A 12,891-nucleotide genomic window follows, 5' to 3' on the forward strand; every position below is an offset into this window, starting at 1 on the left:
ATTATCAGCATCATAATTATCTGGAAAATGTAATTCAAAACCACAGTGAGAGACCACTTCACACCCCGTAGGATGGCTGCATTTAAAAAGATGGACCAGAACAAACGTGGGGATGGTGTGAAGAAGTATGAGCTCCTGCTCACTCCTGATGGCTGTTCTGGAAAACTGCCTGGCACTCCCTCACGTGTGAAGCAGGGAATCACCATCAGACACAGCATCTTCACTTCCAGGTGAACTGAAAGAGAACAGAGACCTTGTAACCACACAGGAACTCCTACGTGAGCGTTCACAGCAGCTGCACACATACTATCTGCAGTGTCCTCGCTGGTGGGAAGCAGCCCGTGTGTCCATCAGTTTATGACTGGGGGAGCCACATGATTTCGTGCCATGAGGTGTCACCCAGTCATGGAAGAAGGAGGTGCTGAAAGCGCTGCACAGCGAGTGAACCTGGAGAGCCCGGCTCGGGGAAGAGGCCAGACTGAAAGTGCCCAGACCCGTAGTTCTGCCGGAGAGTCGCCCAGACGGCCAAGCCACAGAGGCAGATGCAGGTGAGTGGTGTCCAGAGCCGGGGTGGGGGACGGGTGCTCATACGATATGATCCCCGGGGTGGGAAACGTTCCAAGATCAGATGACAGCGATGGTGGCACCACCTGTGAACTCACCAAAAGCTGCCCATCACACACGTCCAAAGAGGAGGACCTTATGGAACGCAAAGTACAAATCCGTCTTCAAAGATTCAACTGACTCTTTAAAGTCGACAAAATGTGCTTTGGCTCATACGGCACATATGATTGAATCACGAGAGCAACAGGCAAGTAACAGGAGGGGTGGAAGAGAAGATTCTTGCACCCTGTGCTCCTCTCAGCTTTCCACTGTTGTGACCAAAACAGCCAACAAGAGCAAGGCAGAGGGGACTCTGTCCCGCCAAGAATTCCAGAGGTTCAGTCCGCCATCTGCCAACTCCATTGCTCTGGGTCCAAGCTGAGGCAGAATGTCATGGTGGAAGGGTGTGGTGGTGGAAAGTGGCTAGGGGCATGGCACCAGGAAGGAGCGCGGAGGGAGAGAGGGAGAGAGAGGGGGAGAGGAGGAGAAAGAGGGAGGGAGAGGGAGGGAGATAGGGAGGGAGAGAGAAAGAAGAGACAGAGAAAGAAGAGAGAGAGGCAGAGAGAGGGGGGAGAGGGAGAGGGAGAGAGAGGGAAAGAAGAGAGAGAGGGACAGGGAGGGGGGCAAGAGAGTGAGAAGAGAGTGAGTGAGAGAGAGAGAGAGAGAGAGAGAGAGAGCGCTCTGCTCCCCAGGGACAAGTTATAATCCCAAAGGCACATGCCCAGTGACCCAGCTCCTCCAGCCACACCCTCCCTGCCTACAGTCACAACCCACGGGGGAATTAACCCTTTGATTAGGTCACGCTCTCAATCTAATTGTCTCTCCTCTGAACGGTCTTACATTGTCTCACACATTAGGTTTTAAGGGACATCTCATATCTGAACCATAAAATTATCACAAAAATAGTATAGTGGTATATTAAGGTGAACTTTGGTAAGTTAAAGACTCATACTGCAACCCTTCATATTACAATAGAAAAATAAAACATAGAGGTATAGCTAATTTGCCAAGAGTGGATATAAAATAAAATCTTCAAAATGGATCACATTTTTAAAAATACTCAAGAAAAGAAGAAAAAAGAACAGACAACAAGATGACAAATTTAAAACTGAACCATAGGGATAATTCAATTAAATGTGCATGGTTTCTGAATTTCCATTATAAATCAAGAGAATGAAAAATGAGACCCACCACTATTGACATGAAATGCATTTCAATAAGAAGACTCGTATAGGTTAAAAGTAAATGCATGTAAAGAGAGACCACAAAAACATCAATTAGAAGAAAGTATCAGACAGATTAGAAATCAGAATGAGAAATATTACCAAGGATCAAGAGGTACATTTATTTACAATAAAAGACCAATGCAACAAGAAGAATACGTGCGCTCCTATTGCAGCGCTTCGGACAGCACAGAACAAGGTGAGAGAAAGGAGGGGGGAAGGCGCACGTCCACAGTCACGGCTGGAGGCCTTCCGTCAGTGCCCGAGGGGTGCAGCGTCCAAGGGGGTGAGGATGTGGGAGACGAGCGCTGTGGAACGGGCTCCAGCGAAGTTTGCAGAAGACCCTGACCACCAGATGCAGAGTCCCCATTCCTTTTCTAAGTCGCATGTAACAAACACTAAGATCATGCTGCCAGTTATAAAATAGGACCTGGTGGGTTCACACAGATCGAAATTACTCAGGGCGCATTTTCCTATTTTAACGAGTTACATAATAACAGGAAGACATCTGGAAAGATCCCCCGGAGAGCTGGAAATGAACACAATCCTAAATGATCCATGAAGCGAAGAAGACACCACAACAGAAAAACCTTTAGTCAAATGAAGTAGAAAAAATATTTGAAAACATTTCCAAAGAAGAAGGTTGATTTCGATGATTTTTCTAGTAAAGGGATTGTGTTTGCAATTAAAAATCTCCGCGCAGCGTGCAGGGTCATTTCCTAACAGCGGAATGGTTTGCATTTGAAAAACCTGCTAGTGTGGTTCCCCCTCTTCCAGCAATTGGGGAAGCGCAGGCAGGGGACCTCAGGATGGCGGGAGCCGCGCTGGGGAAGTCACCAGGAGCCTGCTCGGTGGCAGGCGCCCGCCCAGGGAAGCCAAGGGTCTTCTGGGGAAGGCGGGAGCACCGAGGGTCCCTCGGGGTGGCTGCAGCCACAGGGCCGGGGCCGCCTGCTCTTCGAGCTCATCCCAGATGCCAGCCAGGTCTTTCGCATACGCAGCCGCAGCTCCTCCGGCGGGGCGGGGACCCCTGGGGCAGGGCCCCAGGAGCGACCCTGGTCCCCAGCAGCGCCTCAGGCCCCAGCAGAGGCCAGCTGGTTCAGCCCTGCCTAACTTCCCATTCCTCCCTTTCCTGATCTGGGTATGGGCCACGCCCAGCAGGTACAAAAGGAAGGACCAGGAAGACTTTTAGATACTAATCTGAAAAAATCTCACCTTACTAAATGAAACGGGCAAGGAGCAGAAATGCACATGGAAAGAGACTTTTCTGCATAGAAATTGCTCATCCTGTCAATGTAGTAACCAAAACGATTCACAGGAGACAAAAAGCAACAGCTGTCAGAGGGCAGAGTGGGGAGGCCAGGAGTGGAAGAAACTACCTATTTGATATTGTTTGGATTTTTGGCCCAAATGAAGCTGTTAGAGTAAGTTTTAGTAGATAAAGATTATTAATTTTTTTAATTTGAGAACGATATTTAAGACTGCATTCTAATAAACAATTATAAAACAATATACTTCAGCTTCACAATGAATGGAAGCCCAGGGTCGTTGATAATCCTGTGGACTAGTCAATGTGTGTATGTGCATTTATACCTGCTTATTTGTGGTTAAGAAGATGCAGGATGAATAACAGGAAGATAATGAAACAATTACTCATAAGTTTTAGAAGGAATGGATGGAGATCACAGGATGGGAAAGAATCCTCTGAGTAGACATTTTATATGATTTTGAACATGAAAAATGTTTGATATGTTTTTAAAAATGAAGTTACATGAAGAGAGATGAAAAAAATCCTGAAACTAAATGAATGCTCTTAATTCTACTTGAAATTGCCAATGACACAGAGAAAATATTAAAGGAAATCTTTAAACATACTCCCCTGACTGTACCTCCTCTGAGCACAAAGCTCACACTCCTTTCCAGTTATGCTTAGTAGCAATACTGGTATTATAATCTTGAAACTAATGATCATTTTAGATTTACATAATATGAATCAATCAGAAATTTTTCCAGTGCAAGAAAAAAAGAAATTCAACATAAAATAAAACGATTTAAGACAAATAGTAATGCCAGACTTGAACTGGAAACCTTCACATGAGCTCGTGATGTTTAAAACAGGAATGTGGGGTCTTCGCTGAAAGGGCCCAGAAGCCACCATGCCCTGACGCAGCTAGGATCCCGCAGCCTGACTCCCTGGAACCTCGCCCTGCCAGGAATCCAGACTCCCAGGACTGGCGGCCCGGCTGTAGGCGGCAGGCACTGGTGAGCTTTGATCCTCGTGCCAGGCGGGAAGGCATGGGGGTGCAGGGGGTGGCAGCCTGGCCTGGAGCAGCGAGGAGGGACCTGCCCTGGCCCCCTTGGGGATCTTGAGCACTAGTAAGTGATGAGGATTTTAACACGTGGAGTGAAGAGCAACAGGAGACAATGTTAATGCTTTTTAAGAATAATAAATGGGGGCCAGAGAAAAAACCAAGAATAACAAATCTGATTCAGAAGAAGTGGTGGAACTTGAGGGCCACCATTTTGTACGCACGCACACCCATTCACAACCACACACGGGTGCTTGGCTGATCCCAGGATGAGGAGTCTGCTTCTGTGATAGAAAGGTCTGGCTGTTACCCTTCGACCTGGAACCTAGTTTCACCACGCATGGCAGCAAACTGACCCTGCACATCCCGAAGTCATGCAGTACCAAGACCCCAACACCATCTCCTAGTGTCCCAGCTGACGGTAACTGAGCCTCTAAGACCAGTTTCCAACTTCAAGGAAGCGCAGGGAATAGAGAGAAGTGACAGGATGCACAGGAGCCGATCACACAAATGCGGAGCTCGGATGAGCATTTCTAAGATTATTTTATTTTAATTTTGGGTTCTGGGAATTGAGCCAGGGGTGCTTGCCCCCTGAGTCGTGTCTGTAGCCTTCCTTTACTTTTTATTTTGAGTGGGTCTCACTAAACTTCTGAGGCTGGTCCTGAACTTGCCATCCTCCTGCCTCAGCCTCCGAGTCCCTGGAATTACTAGAGTGCACCACACCAGGCTTGGGTACTCATCTATAGGACAAGGTGAGTTGGATTCCAGTCCAGGAAAAGGCAATGGGGGAGGGGCGGTGGTGGGAAATTGTCACTGATTGAAAGAGACTAAGCAGATAAAAAGCAAATGCAATACCTGGGCCTTGCCCGGATCTGAGTTCAAAACAATAACAAAAAATAAATAAATAAAGCTATCAAAATGCATTCAGAACACTTTTGGGAAAGGTTGAATATGGATAAATATTAGATGATATTTTTAGATTATAGGCTTTTATTAGATACAATAAGAAGGGGACTTATTCTTAAGAGATGCCTGCTAAACTATTTTGGGTGAAGATTCACAATATTTGCAATTTATTTTCTAATGCTTAATATCAACAAAAATTATATATATACATACGTGTGTATATGTATCGTGTGTGTATTTATATATATGTACATATATATAGAGAGAGGAAATCTTTCTATAAAATGTTAAAGCAATTAGATCTCAGTATATATAATAGAGTTTATTATTTTATTATTGTATTTTCAATTTTTTATATCTTCATAAATATTTTGAAAAGTTGGTGAACATTTTAAGTATATTCCTTCAGTATTAAGTAATTCCACAACAATATAAAAGGAATCTTTTCCTCCAAATCCATTAAGGAGGCTCCACAAAGCTTTGTTGACCTCAGGGTGTTTTCCTTTGATTTCCTCACGTGCAAGGGACAAGCTGCTTGTAGGGTTGGACTTTCTGAGAGAAAACCTGCCTCATAAGTATTTAGCTCAGAGAAAGACGTGAAAGCAAAAGAACTTCCAATAGTCAAGTTTACATCTTTAAAGAATGATTTTTGCTTTCAAGTTCGTTTGTCTGCACCATTTACCCACCAAGGGAAAGCGCCTGGTGTCCTGCGCTTTATGAAGTGGAAAGATCCAGACGTTCCTGGAGGCTTGTGGAGGTGTGGGCCCGAGCGGCCTCTGTGCCCGCCGAGCTGCCACCCGCCACTGGGCTCTGGTGTTCTGGGCCCGTGGTATTAGTCACTATTTGTGGTTGTATTATGCAGTCTGGTAGCCCAGAGGGAAAGCCCAGAGCATCTCCACCTCCTTCCCTAAGAAGAGAGAGAAATCCCAGGGCAGCGAAGCCTCTGCAGCCGTGATCATGGCATGAACATCCAGGTGCTGAGCAAGGGGAGGCAGGCGCTGAAGCCCCTGGCGAGGTCACTGACCACGTGGCAGGGTCCCTCCTCCACCATCCTCTCCCCTTCTCCTTCGGGCTTTGTAGCTCTTGCTGCCCTGTTCAAGTTCAGACTCTCAGCAGAGCCCTTGGTTATTATTATACAGTTTTTAGTGCATATTAATCTGCATATTAATCGTACAGAATAATGACTTTGTTGCAAAGTTTCCCCGGAGGTTGCGATGCAGTCCGACCTTATCAATCACCGGGAGCATCTTTCAAGAGGAGGACGGGCAGAGAGCACCGACGGATCCCACGCCTGAGAAGACGAGATGAGAGGGAGACAGGACGGTGGGAGGTCCCCCAAGCGGCGCTGGGGCTGCACCCCTCTTCGCCCAGCTGCGGGACCAGGACACTCTCCTCAGCAGGTAGGCTGCTGCCTCCCTGTGGGTCTTGGGGGTCCTCCCCTCCCCCACTTCCCTTCCCTGCCCACTACCTCGCCCCTTCTTCATCTCACACCTTCCTTTTCATTGACACGTAGTGGCCATACAGACTGATGGGGGACGTGTGACATCTCGTGTACGTGTACAGTGCAGTGGTTGGTCAGGGTGCGGGCCTCGCTTGGCCTTAGCCACCACCTCCATAGGGGCAGCATTTGAAGACCTCTGTTTGCTGAGAGGTGACAGAGGATGGGAGAGCAGTGACAGACTGGGGGTCTCTGATGCCCTCATGACTGTGACATGCCTGGTGCCTGGGAAGGTTCCTGTGCAAGGGCACAGGATGCTCAGCTGCTGTGGCAATGCCCTGCATGAGGAGACTGTGTAACAGTCCTGTCATCTCCAACCTTGGTCTCAGACTCGCAGCTCCCGGGAAGAAAGGAACTCTTACGCTTACAGCTCCCGGGAAGAAAGGAACTCTTACGCTAGACAGCCACAGTGTTTCACCAGCTCCGCTTCTCCAGTTCCTGCCCGCCTTACAGTAACTTGAAACAATGGGCTTTCTTGAGAACCACACAGAGCTCCTAACATTGCACTTTGCAACTGTGGATTGCAGCCGTGGAAAAACTCCAGATGTTCTGATCTCTGTACCTGCTGAATACAAAGAACAATGATTGCACAGTCTTTAACCTGATAATGAGACAGATATATATAAAGATTGCTGGCCAACTCTTTAGATCTGCAGCTCCATCAGAGAGCAGGCTCCACCTGATCCCAGCCTAATCTTCAAGATCTGTGTCTGTCAATCTTTATTTTCCAATCCTCCTCTGCCCCTCGCCAGACCTGAAAGATTGGTTGCACTGGTTGTGACATCTGTTCCTATCATTTTGAATACACAAGATACCACTGCTGGCCACAGCTGCCTCCTGTGCCACAGAATTCCGGGACTTACTCCTTCTGCCTGACTGTGCCTTCTGCCCACTGGCCTACCTCTCCCATAACCCTCCTCCCCTGACCGTCCTGACCTCTGGTGCCCACCATCCTATTCTCAGTTTCCAGGAGGTGAATTTTTTAGGTTCTGAATATAAGTCTGATCATGTGGCATTTGTCTTTCTGGGCCTGGCTCATTTCACTCTGCATAACATCATCCATGTTCAGCCATGATGCCACAAGTGACGGAATTTCATTTTTTTGTGGCTGAGTACTATTCCAGTGTATGTGTGCGTGATTTTCTTTTCCTCACTGATGGACACCTAGTTAGCTCCAGGTTTTGGCCCTTGTGAACAGTGCTGCAGTGAACATGGGGAGGTAGGCATCTCACTGACGTGCTGGTTTCATTTCCTTCCCATAAATAACCTACCCTGGAACTGCCAGGTCAGAGGGTAGTTCCACTGCTGGTTTTTGAGGCACCTCCAGATTGCTGTAGTCAGCCAGCTCCGCGTGCCTGTTGTTGAGCCATGGTGCCATGCGTGACATCACAGATACTGTACTACTGCAGTACAGGCCATGCTGGCCTCCCTCCACACCAAGACCCTGGGTCCACACAGAGGCCGTAGGGAGAGCAGCCCTGGGAAGAGAGGCAAGACGCTTGTAAGCGGAAATGTATCAAGAATACTTAAAGATTAAAATTGTCTGTGTAGTAGAGAAAGCCACACTATCACCTTTTCTCCTGTTCTTGTCCCTAAAAAACACATAGTATGTCAACTGCAAAGCCAGAATCACCCTCTGGTCATGCTGGAGCAACGGAGGGGTGCAGGGCTCTAAAATGATGCTCTAAAATCCCTGCAAACTCTGGCGCTCTGGAGGGCAGCGAGTGGAAGTCCGGCTCCTTCATAACCTCCACCTGGGACAGCAGCTCGTGATTTACAAGAGGCCCGACAGTCTTGGCAAGAGCCTCCTGCTCCAGAGTGGTTATGATGACTGTCTCTGGAATGTTCGTATTCCTCAGGCTCTGCCACTTGGTCAGTTCCATGATGACCTGGCGGAGCCTCTCACCTCCTTCCCCGGGACTCTCCAGATGGCCGTCTGAAGCCATGCCATGTGACTCAGACCATCCCTGGTCCCACGACTCCTGCAAAACACATCAGAAAGCCGCACAAAGTCCAATGCAGTTCAAGGGCACCAGCGAGTGACGAGGCGTTTTCCTGGGAACGGTCCTGAAATAACCTCTCCAGCCTCGGGGTCAGGCAGCTCTCCCGCGGGCTTCTGCCAGGTGCTGCCGCCTGGAAAACAGAGCTGGACACTCCTTTCACCCGGGGACACGCAGTGAGCAAGGCTGCAGAGCCACAGCAGGCCTGCCCCTGCCCGGGCCTGCTCTGCAAGGATGCCATCTGTGACGCGCCAGGCTCCTTTGCTTTGCCGCCCAGCCTGGTGACAAATGTCAGGTGCCACCCTGCGAGCCTCAGCGGGGAGCTTTCTACGCACAATCCAGGATGCTTCAGCAGAGGACTGTGTCCTATGCCTGCCACGTCCCCAGAAGGCAGGAGGGTGCTCAGCACAGAGTAGCCACTCAGCAAACAGGGGTGCCTGAACGGATGCGCATGGATGTGAAGAGGAGGCTTCCAGGCGCTCTGCCCGCATGTGGACCCTAAAAACCTCCTGTGGGGCGCTTGCCGTGTGGCCGGGCTGTGCTCAGACGTGCTGACCTTTCATTGCTGTTGTCCCCAGCAGGCAGAGGAGGGACAAGAGAGGGGTCAGAGCCATGGCCGCAGCCACGGTCCTGCCTCTCTGGAACCCAGACCCACTGGCCTGTCCTCGGGAAGCACATGAGGCCAAGTGCAGAGCAGGGACACATGCCAGCGCCCCATCCCCCAGTCCTCTGCCAGGCTGTCTGGGGCTAATTGCTGATCGTAACAAGGAGGGAAGCGCGAGGAGTCTGACCCAAGACTCAAAGGACCAGGAAGCAGGACACAGAGAAACTGGGCCATCAGAAAGGCAGACGGGGGCGGCTCAGCTGCAGAGGCAGGTCTGTCACTGGAGGTCGGCTGCATCCTGGGCCGGCCAATCACAGCCTGAGTCGGGTGGGAGAGCCGGACACCTCTGGCTGACAGAGAGGGCAGCCCGGTCCCATGTGACTGAGAGTTCTCCAGGAACAGGGTACAGGGGCTTGGTCCTGGAGACAGGTGAGCAAAGGATTTCAGTTACAGCAGGAGGAGACAAGAGTGGCTGTGGGGCGGGGGGCGGAGAGGGCGGAGAGTGCAGGATGGCGCTGTGGGTGAGGAGGGTGAGGAGGGTGAGGAGGGAGGACTCAGGACCCTGGGTGAGGCAGTAAGGTGACTGGGCAGCTGGACCCATGTACAAGAATTAACTTCCACCTCAGATTCTTCCTCTAGCCACTGGGACATTCTCACTGCAGAGGACCGCTGGTGACCCAGTGGTCCAGGAGCTCACTTCCTGGTCCTCTCTTGGTGTTGTCCCTCTAATTCCACACTGCCCTGGGACTCGGATCCACCAGGAGAGGCCAGAGCAAGTGCAGGGACAAAGGAACAGAGCCTGCTGGAGCACTATGGTGCAGCGGCCCAGGTGGGGACGGGGTCACAGACCTCTCAGCACCCTGCTGCACAGTGCAGGGGGGCTGGGGACGGGGTCACTGACCTCTCAGCACCCTGCTGCACAGTGCAGGGTGTCTGCCCAGGTGGGGACGGGGTCACAGATCTCTCAGCACCCTGCTGCACAGTGCAGGGGGGCTGCCCAGGTGGGGACGGGGTCACAGACCTCTCAGCACCCTGCTGCACAGTGCAGGGGGGCTGCCCAGGTGGGGACGGGGTCACAGACCTCTCAGCACCCTGCTGCACAGTGCAGGGGGGCTGCCCAGGTGGGGACGGGGTCACAGACCTCTCAGCACCCTGCTGCACAGTGCACGGGAGCTGAACCCATCTCGGTGAGGAGTTTTTGAATCCTAAGAGCAGGACAGAAAGCTAGTGTAGGAACTTGGAATGTGAGGAAGAGGCCGGGCATCGTCTGGAGGGGCCCTCAGAGGTGAGACGTCACAAAGTTGATCACACGCAGTCTTCTCTGTCTCTGGGACCCACTGGTCCCAGCGAGGGGCCTGCTCAGCAGAGGAGGACTCACCAAGGTCGGTGCGGCTCTGGGCACCTGGGACGCGTGCGGGCCTCTTTCTGGCACACCCCGCGGGATGGGCGCCGGCGGGATGTCCAGCTGAAGTCAGTTGGGGGGCAGAGTGGAGCCCGGGGCTGGAGAGCGGGCACTGCCGGGGCTGCCGGGGCTGATGGAAGGTACAGGAGAGGCCCTCGGTGGCTCTGGCCCGGCACTGGTCCCCACAGACACTGGAGCAGGATTGTGTAGGTGGGGACATCAGAGGTGCCTCGGAGGGAGTCGTCCTGATGCACCTCCAGGGGGCCTTTCGGAAGGCCGTTGAAAGAGGAGAGAGAGAAGGCACTTTCATCAGAATCGCCCCTGTTCACGTTTTCTTCTGGAAACCTCCCTCCTGTCCCTGCAGCCGACCGCTCTGGAGAGAAGGCCGACCTGCCTGCGGGATAAACCCGCCTGCACCCCACCTGTCTTTTGTTGAGGAACAAATGGTCCAGAAAGCACCCTGGAAACCAAGAAGGCATGATGGCCATAGGTTCTGTGGACGAGGAAGTCACTGCTGAACTAAAGGACTGCGGGTGGGCCTCTGAGGCGGGCAGACCGCAGGGCTCAGACCTGAAGCTGCTGCCTCCGTGGGGCGTGAGGTCAGGTGGCACCACAGTTGACGGGCTGGTCTCGCTCACTCAGCCCCTGTGTGCTTGGGGCTCCGCGCTCGGCGCACGCAAGTCCCTGTTGGGAAGGTGGGTGGGGCTCGCGGTCCCCACGCCCCGCTCTGGGCCGTCCAGTCTGTCTGGCCCACAGTTTGGCCACTGCCCACTGCATGCTCCTCGTTCCTCTTTGAGTTTCCTTTACACTGCGGAAAATCAAGGAAATCCAAAGTTCCAAAGATCATCTCAGGTTCATTTTTCATCAAGATTTGCTCAATTTTGGGAAAAGCAATTTCATTTTCAAGAAAGTCTTTCTCAATTTCATTCACTAATTCACCTTAAAATACAGGAGTAATTGAATAGGGATGTTGCTAAATTTATAGACATTTATAAATACATGCTTTGCTTCAAAGAAAAAATAAGTTGGCAGAGGTCTTCGCTGAGCTGGAACAGAGATCATCAAGTCTTCTCTGTAACACCGGGTGACACAGGACTGGACATTCAAAGAATGTGTCTAAGATCCCCAAATCAGGTTGCCAGTCCATCCCAGGAAAGCCCACTCTGAGTCAGGTCCCCACTGATCTGCAGGGACCTCCAGCTCACCGGCCGCCTCCTTCAGAGGACTGCGTAAGGAGTGTTGCCTGTTCTCAGAAGTCAGCACCTCACAGGGACCTGGTGTTTTCTGCTTATCAGCCTCAGTCTTATAGAGCCGTTGCTCATTTCTTGTTGGAAAAGGCAGGGCTTTTGTCCACCTGTTCCACAGTCACCTTCGCAGACGATTTGAAAGGAGAGTCTGCCTTGGAGACACATTCAGTCCAAGCACAGGAGTCTCCTGTGGCCTGGCTCAGCGAGATCCTGGTCTGCAGGGTCAGGGCCCTGCCGAGAGCCGCCCCAGGGAATCTGTGCTGGGGAGCACTGACACTTCTCCACCCCACTCCTGAACCACACCCGTCCTACACAGTTCTGCAGGAGTGGCTGGTCCAATTCAGGTATATTCTGGCATTAGCTCAGAGCTTGTTAAACACAACACAGGGGCTGGGTTGAGGGCCAGTGGCATGGCGCTTGCCTAGCATGTGCGAGACCCTGGGTTCCATCCCTAGCACAGCAGGAGAAAAAAAAAAAAAAAAAACTAAAAGAAATGCAGATGATAAATGGCAAGGGAGGATGTTGATATGGTTTTCACTAAAACTAGCAAAAGCTGAAACATTTCAGCAATTCAGGTTATTCAGTCATGGTGCTGGAATTTTCCAGAAACATTCCAAGTGGAAAGTAGAAAGGACATGTTTCTACATTAAGCTGCCAAGTTAAAAAGACCTTGACCACATATAGGCAGAACTCATTATATGCCATTGCTGTTCGCATTGTTTTCATAAAGAAATCCTTCTAGAAGTGCTATGTAGTCAAAAAGTTAGTCAATAAGAGAGCACAATGCATTTGATTAATTTTGAACTAAAATGCTATTGTATACAGCTTCATCAGCTATAAAAATGATAAACTTCAGTAGGAAACTTCCACAGCTTCCACATAAATCTGTGATGGGTCAGAGCGAACCGATGAAATAAAGAGAAAGTGGAAGAGCTGAAGCGCACGATCAGGACTTACTATTCCCAACATAATTAATGATGCACTGCAGAGGAATTGTGGACCCAGAACACAGATTGAACAATGCTTAATAATCTGTGAGGATGTGTGTAACATTTTACACATTGCAAGAAAGATCAGCAAAAGACAAGAAAACACCGATCTG

This window comes from Sciurus vulgaris (genome assembly GCF_902686455.1).
Source record: "Sciurus vulgaris genome assembly, chromosome: 13".
Classification (NCBI taxonomy): Eukaryota; Metazoa; Chordata; class Mammalia; order Rodentia; family Sciuridae; genus Sciurus; species Sciurus vulgaris.